At 43.7% G+C, this 7981-nt stretch overlaps 1 protein-coding gene across 1 annotated transcript in view; it reads left to right on the top strand.

The window, feature by feature from the left end:
* LOC102372075 (dedicator of cytokinesis protein 1) overlaps positions 1–7981 on the top strand; it is a gene marked incomplete at its 5' end in the record, with an annotated part of 257236 nt that overhangs the window by 16554 nt on the left and 232701 nt on the right. The window lies entirely within an intron of this gene.

Raw genomic sequence — 7981 nt, forward strand, 5'->3', positions numbered from 1 at the left:
TACATTCTAATTGAAAGGGCATGTATTTTAAAAGCTGACCCTCTCAGCTCAGTAATGAAATGACAGGCTGTGAATCTTTCGAATCATGTTTTCTGCTTGATCATTACAGTACTCAGTTTAAGTATTTAATTATTATTTAACAGTATTTGGTGAAATATTTTACATTAGTGACATTTACTAAATGTCTCCCACACATTTATGTGTTCTCTGATGCAAGTGCAAGGAAAAACCCATCTTATTTCCTAGTTGCCTGGAGAAATCTCTTTTGTGCTTACTGTTTGCTACCATGGCTATAAAGTTGTCAGTTTATCTTATAAAGCCTGTCTTAGGGGTTCAGACTTCTGCCATAAAAATCCACTGTAACTTGAGTCTTGGCATATGAAATCTGCTCTCAAGAATGAATTTTATGGTTAATAAATTTGATTAAAATGGATTCAGCCATCCTTGGATTATGTTTATTGGTTATGGATATAATACTTTTGTGCTGATGTAACCAAAAACTCCACTACTTTAAATAAGGACCCTTTCCTATGTTAAATAATGAGGAGGAGGTAAAGTTCATTTGATTTTTTTTTTTTTTTGGTGTTTTTTTAAATGTGGCCCTGGTTGATAATCTCCAGTTACTTTCAGGACTGTGCTGTAGATGTTTAAGGCCCTTGACAGACATTAAATTAAAGGTGCATTGGGAACTGATGCAGGATGCTAACAATTGCACTTCCTGCCATGGCACACATACATGGTAGCAAGCACAGTTGTGGGGATTGGGAATCAGATTCCATTGTGCCAGTGGAGGGGGAGCCCAGAATCATGATCCCAGGATCCCTCTGCACTGACAAGTAGTATGTTCGGCTCCCTGCACTCTGCTGGGAAGGAGCTCTGATCAGCTTATGGGGCTCCCATCTGGAGATGTGCATGGTGTGTTCCCATGGCTGGGAACCCCAATCAGCTGATAGGTTTCCCCACTGGGGGAGAACATGGTGCATTTCTGCATCTGGGAACTCTAGTCTGCTGACTGGTATTCCTCCATTCATCATCATTCTAAGACGGGACTAGACAGGACTGCGCTGGGTTCTTTTTGATGCCTGTCAATTCCATCTTCAATTGGTGCAGATGTTACTGGTTGTGAATTGTATTTCCCCAGGTTATAATGAAGATGGTTGTGTTGCCTTCCCAAATGGCAGAATTTAGTGCCTTATGAACATGTCTTTGGATGGAGCTTTAGTTTTGATTTTGCTTTGGGTCTGCAAACTAACGTGGCAGAAATATAATAGCAAAATAGTAACCCTAGGGGGATTTTTGTTTGTTTGTTTCTTGTGGGTAGAGGTGTCAAATGCATAGTCCCTGGTTCATAAAATTAGCAGTATTTTGAAGTATGAAGTCCTGGATGATGGCTTTTGTCATTAAAGTACAAATCTAAATAACAGCTGGACTGATATCTAAACTGAATTAACACTGTAGATATAGGAGAGTGCCACGGTCTTCAGCCAGGTGGTATAATTTTTCTGATGTACTGGTCTGCAAAAGTGTTGTTTATATGCTTTGAGGACTTGACTCCCCAAGAAACTTGTTCACCTCTATTTTTAAGTTAAACACCTTTCCTTAAAATTAACTGGAATGCCAGCATTTAAATTGAATTCCATTATCTTTATGTGGGATTCTGAAATGGATTGAGCTCTCTTGACTTGTCCTCTTACAGTGAGGTGGGGCCTCCAACAATAAGAAACTATATTTTAAAAAGTACTTTCCCTATCTAGTCTTTTTGTTTTGTGAGATACTTAAACATTTTAAGGGTATAGACAGACAACAGTGATCTCATTTTCAAAGGATACCGTTATACTTGCCCTCCTGATAGCTAACACCAACCCAGACATAGTGGGGGCTCACCAAAACATGGTGGGACCCAACGCATGACTGGGCGGTAAAAATCAAGGGTTATAGGCTGTACCAGAGAGATAGGACAGAGAGGAAAGGGGGGGGTGTGGCACTCTGTCGAGGAGCAATACATATCCTCAATGAGTAGCACTGGGTCAGAGGAGGGGCAGACTGAAGTGCTCTGGGTTAGAATACAAGGAAGTCGGGGAGAAAGGGATTTAAAGGTGGGAGTCTACTACAGACCACCCAACCAAAGAGAAGAGCTAGACCAGGAATTCTTAAGTCGGCTTATGGAGGCAGTTAGGTCAAAGGATGTGGTCATCATGGGCGACCTAAACTTTCCAGACATCTGCTGGGAGGAGCAGTCAGCCAGGTCTGACCGCTCATGTAGGTTCTTAGCTGAGATACAGGACCTCCATCTAACCCAGGAGGTGTATAGCCCCACCAGGGGAGATGCCTTGTTGGATCTGGTCTTGGCCACAGGCAGTGACCTGGTGGGGGGACTGCAGGTGCTCGATCACCTGGGTGACATTGATCATCGCCTGCTGGTATTCACTATCCAGTGCAAGGTGGTGAAGGCCTGCTGCAAGGCAGCAGCCGTGGACTTCAGGAGGGCAGATTTCAATGAGGTAAGGAAAATAGTTGGGGAGACACTGAGGTCCCGGAGGGGAGAGGAGTTGGGTGTCCAAGAGGAGTGGTCATTCCTTAAGAAGATGATCCTCCAAGCCCAAAGGGAGGTAATCCCAACATGGATCAAAGGGGGCAAGAGGGTGCAAAAGCCCCCATGGCTCACTCACCAAAAGCATCCGGAAACGTCTCCAAGCTAAAAAGGAGGCGTACACCCATTGGAAGGGAGGGGCCATCACCAAAGAGGACTATACCTCTGTTGCTCGGGACTGTAGGGGAGCGGTCAGGAAGGCCAAGGCAGAGATGGAACTGGGACTAGCTACCCAGATCAAGGACAACAAGACGTCCTTTTTTAAATACATTGGGGGTAAAAATAAGGTACTGGGTAACGTGGGGCCTCTGCAGGACACGCTAGGAAATCTGGTCATCGCACCAGATAGCACAGCTAACTTATTTAACATTTAAAAATGCCTCCATTTTTCTGAGTAGGGACCTGGTTATCCCCCCAACTGGGACCCCCATAGGCCACGTGGGATGCACACCCAGGCCTAGGGTCAGCGAGGACCTAGTCAGGGAACTTCTGGAGGGACTGGATGTATTTAAATCAGCAGGTCCTGACTATCTCAACCCCAGAGTGCTGAGGGAACTAGCAGAGGTCATTGCGCGACCTCTGGCACAGCTTTACGAGTACTTATGGTACTTTGGCGATGTGCCGGAGGACTGGAAAAGGGCCAATGTGGTTCCCATTTTAAAAAAAGGGAGGAAGGAGGACCCAGGAAACTATAGGCCCATTAGTCTTACCTCAGTCCTGGGGAAGCTTTTTGAGAAAATTATCCTGGCGCATGTCCACGAGGGACCAGGAGGGGAGACTATGCTTAGGGACAACCAACATGGTCAGGAAGGTTCATTAGAGGCAGGTCCTGTCAGACCAACCTGGTGGCCTTCTACGACCAGGTCACCAAATCCCTAGATGCAGGTGTTGCAGTGGATATAGTCTTTCTGGACTTTAGGAAGGCCTTCGACATGGTCTCTCACCCCATTCTCATTAAAAAACTAGAAGACTGTGGTGTCGATGCCTACACAGTCAGATGGGTCACACGCACCCAGAGGTGGTGGACGGATCTTATTTGACCTGGAGGGATGTGGGCAGTGGGGTCCTGCAGGGCTCGGTCCTTGGGCCTGCACTGTTCAACATCTTTGTCAGCGACTTGGACAAAGGGGTAAAATGCACCCTGTTCAAATTTGCAGATGACACTAAGATGTTGAGTGAAGTGAGCATGCTAGAAGGAAGGAATAGGCTGCAATCAGATCTGGACAGGCTACAGGGGTGGGCGGATGAAAACAGGATGGGTTTCAACACTGACAAGTGCAGAGTACTACACCTGGGGAGGAAGAACCAGCAGCAGACCTGCACTCTGGGGAACTCCCTTTTCATCAGTGCAGAGGCAGAGAAGGATCTTGGAGTCATTATTGAGGCCAAAATGAACATGGGCCGACAGTGTGAGGACATGGTCAGGAAGGCCAACCATTCCCTATCGTGCATCCACAAATGCATCTCGAGCAGGTCCAAGGAAGTGATCCTCCCCCTCTATGCGACACTGGTCAGGCCGCAGTTGGAGTACTGCATCCAGTTCTGGGCGCTGCACTTCAGGAGGGATGTGGGCAACTTGGAGAGGGTTCAGAGGAGGGTCACCCGCATGATTGGGGGCAGCAGGGCAGGCCCTACGAGGAGAGGCTGAGGGACCTGGACCTGTTCAGCCTCCACAAGAGAAGGCTGAGGGGGGGGGATCTAGTGGCCATTTATAAACTAGTCAGGGGGACCAGCAGGCATTGGGAGAGTCCCTGTTCCCCCGAGCACTGCCAGGAGGGACAAGAAATAACGGTCACAAGCTGGCAGAGGGTAGATTCAGGCTAGATATCAGGAGGCGCCACTTCACAGTCAGGGCGGCTAGGATCTGGAACCAACTTCCAAGAGAGGTGGTGCTGGCTCCTACCCTGGGGGTCTTTAAAAGGAGGCTGGATGAACACCTGATCGGGGTCATTTTTGACCCCAAGTACTCTTTCCTGCCATGGCCAGAGGTCAGACTTGATGATCTACTCGGGTCCCTTCCGACCCTACCAACCATGAAACTATAAACTGTTGGGATGCAATTCAGGTGTCTGCATGCTTCTATAGCAGTGCAAGGGTAGAAAAGACACTTGAACATTGCCCCTGTGTCAGCAGGTTGGTGTGCCTGCTGCCTTGCATGCAGGCTTTGTCCCCTTAGAAGCCCCTTAGCCAGTCCTTACAAAATAAAACAATGCTCCTTGGTCCAAACAAACAAACAAATTAAGCAAACCTCCAGCTTTTATCCAGGTGGCAGGAGGAGAGCTTTGCTGGGTTTCAGTCTGATTCCTGCCCACAAACTGCTCCTTTCCCTAGCTTGAGCTCTCTGCTCTTTCTCCCCTTGGACTTTTAACTCTCAGTTGATCACTCACAGGTGGGCTTCTACCTCAGGGCCATCTCTCTCCCTTAAGGGCCCAGATTGCCTTGATATACCCTGCTTTATTTAGGATCTGAGCTGGGTTGTTTTGCCTAACCTGTATCACTACAGGATCATAGAGGTTTAACAGTTAGATTGTAGCAGCTGCTACAGATGCACCCACCCTTGACTTCTAAAAAGCTAAAATATACATTTGTCCACATTCATATAGTGTGTAACAAGCCTGCCTTGTAGAAGGAGTATCCTTTCTTCACCAGAAATGACTGCATATATATTTCTATATATGTAGCAGCTTTACACAAACATTCAATGGAGGGTACTAGTTCATAATGGCTGCTTACAGATGCTAAAATAAAACATGAAAAAAATGCACCTTATGGGAAGGAGGAGTCCATTTGTTCGACCCGACTGCAGCATCTGGATAGATCAGGCACTTCAGCGGAGCTTTTTGGCACCTTTATTCAAAGTTGATTCAATTAGCTATTAGATAAAAGTGCCCAAAAAGCCCCCACTAAAGCGCCCACCTTATACAGAGGTTGGATGAGCCAGGTCCAACTAATGCAGTAGCTCTTCTAGGCATGTGCTGGGCTCGGTGCAGGAGTGTGCCGAGTTTAAAAGTAAAGTGACGTTTTTGTTTTCTAACATCTCAAAACAGCTAATCTACTGTAGGTTTCCTGCTGCTGTCGACAGGTAGCCTGGGACAAATTTTCAAAAGACCTCTTTCAAGTGTTCCAAAGTATTTGCTAGCACATCTGTTTCTCTGCATGGAAAATCTTACACCTAGCATGTACACAGTGCTTACAGATACGATTTGTACACTGGAATATTGTTGTGTGCTTGTATATACAGATGTATGTGCAGATATAGGGAGGAAGGCTTAAGGGGGGAGCCTTTGAAAATGTATATCTAGCCATTGAATAATGCTTCCTGTTTACATGTATACAGATGCACATACACAACCATATTAGAATATTAATTATTCACAATGTGTGTATTTGTATATATTATTGTGGCATACCAAGGCCTTGGTGCATCATATCTTTCTTCTTTCTCTTATGCCTCCAGGCCTTTCTCGTATTTTGTGAAGTATACAGGTTTACTTCTGAGGAATTCTCTATCTGTCTATATTTAAGTTTTAATAGCCCAGCTGGTCATGCTGTGTTACCACCCATAGTGTTGAAGCAGATAAAATAAAGCTCCATATTCTGTACAGTATTTGTTGATGTTGTTCTTTGTTGGTCTCTTAACAGTTGATATTCTATTTAGAGACTCCTCTATACATTAGGGTTGTAAAATTTAATTAAAGACAACATCAGTTGGTTTAACAAAAGAACTTGTTAATCAAGAATCAAAGTTATAGAATGTAATTGATTTCCTGTAGGACTTTGTAATCAGCTGGTGTTACCAATATGTTCAAATGGTGTTTATCTGATGTTTGCTGATGAGACATGGCAAGGCACTGTAGCCACAGTATAGGATGATTAAGTGCTGTAAACTATGAGACGCAAGGAGAAATGACTGTTGAAACACTAGTAATGTTACTATCCCTTCGACTGTTGCATTGAAGTCCAGTGCAGCATCTGTTACACAGTAAATAGCAGTGCCAAATAACAGAGAGAGGAAGGAAATTGAGTGATAGATTTACAGAACTGAATGATCTGTAAAACAAACTCCATTCCAGCTGGAATTTGGTAAGGACTCCCATAGGAAAAAAAAAGCATATGAAATTAATAACCCAGTTGGGAAGGCTTTATCTGAATACAAATAGCACGGTGCTTTCTGTTACCACGCTTATAGCAATGTTTAGTTGTTGACTGAGAGAAATGTTTATGCTAATATCTGTTGTTTTCTCTGGAGAGGGGGTCTCATCCCAGAATTGACCAGAGGCAGCTTTTGCTAGCTTATGAACTCTAATGAGATCACAGCTGGAGACGGAATGGTTGCAGAGAGTGGATATTTAGGTCTCAGCCCTGCAAAAACTTACGGGTATTTTATACGCTCTGAGAATCCATAGAGCTACTCAGAATATATTAACCTTTTGAATTTGCTGCTTAACTTTGCACCACAAAGATCTTATTGTATATTTCTTCATACTATTTTTTGGATATCAATTTAACACTGTTCCTTCATATTATACCACATTAGAGTCCTAGCTAGTTAAATTTATGTTAGCTTAGTTTTTTACCTTAGATAACTTCTTTATATGACAGAAAGTTCTAAACACAGTACTGAACACCTTTCACTAAATGTGTTCTTGTTTAAACTGCCTGGCAAATGAAGTTGAACCAAAATAACAACTGTGAGGAAAAAAAAATTTCTAAGAATTTTGCCATTGTTAGTGGAAAATGATTTAGATTGGTTCTATTTAAGACATTTTAAAATTACGTTTACATTAAGGTATTTGATATATTGATATTCTTTTTTGATAGAGTTCTCTCTCTATATGAGTGAGGACCTAACATGATGAGTTTTGATCAAAGTGTTATTGCAGGCATAATGTTCCTCATAGAGCAATTGTAGTACTATACTTGCTTCATTCCAGAAGGCTGTCAGTTAAATTCAGTCTAAACTTGTAACACTATTTCTGTTTCAGTAATGGGACTCTGAGGGAGATGCAATCAGTTAAGCAGTTACATGGTTAAGTGGCTGGGTGGTTTTCATGTGTGTTTTAGAAGTAGTAACTGGGAGATCACCATATTTGCTTTCACTTTGTGGTCTGGGACAGATTGGGACCCTGGTTTCTTTCTTTCCCCCCGCCCCCTTTGGTATGTTTGTGGGAGAGGTGTCTTTCTTCCCCCGTTATCTGTTCCTACGCATATTTTGAAACTTTGTTTTCTTCTCATATTTTTATGTAATGGTTTCTGCCATATTGGCTGCAAACAGGTAAGAAAAAAATGTAATACTTTTTTTTAGTTCTTGCAAAAGTTTGCTGTGCTGCAATCTAAAGTCTATTTTCTTAAAAAGAGATGCAGTTTTATCAGTGCTAGTGCCAGTTTCCC

This window comes from Alligator sinensis, unplaced genomic scaffold (assembly GCF_000455745.1).
Source record: "Alligator sinensis unplaced genomic scaffold, ASM45574v1 scaffold276_1, whole genome shotgun sequence".
Taxonomy (NCBI): Eukaryota; Metazoa; Chordata; order Crocodylia; family Alligatoridae; genus Alligator; species Alligator sinensis.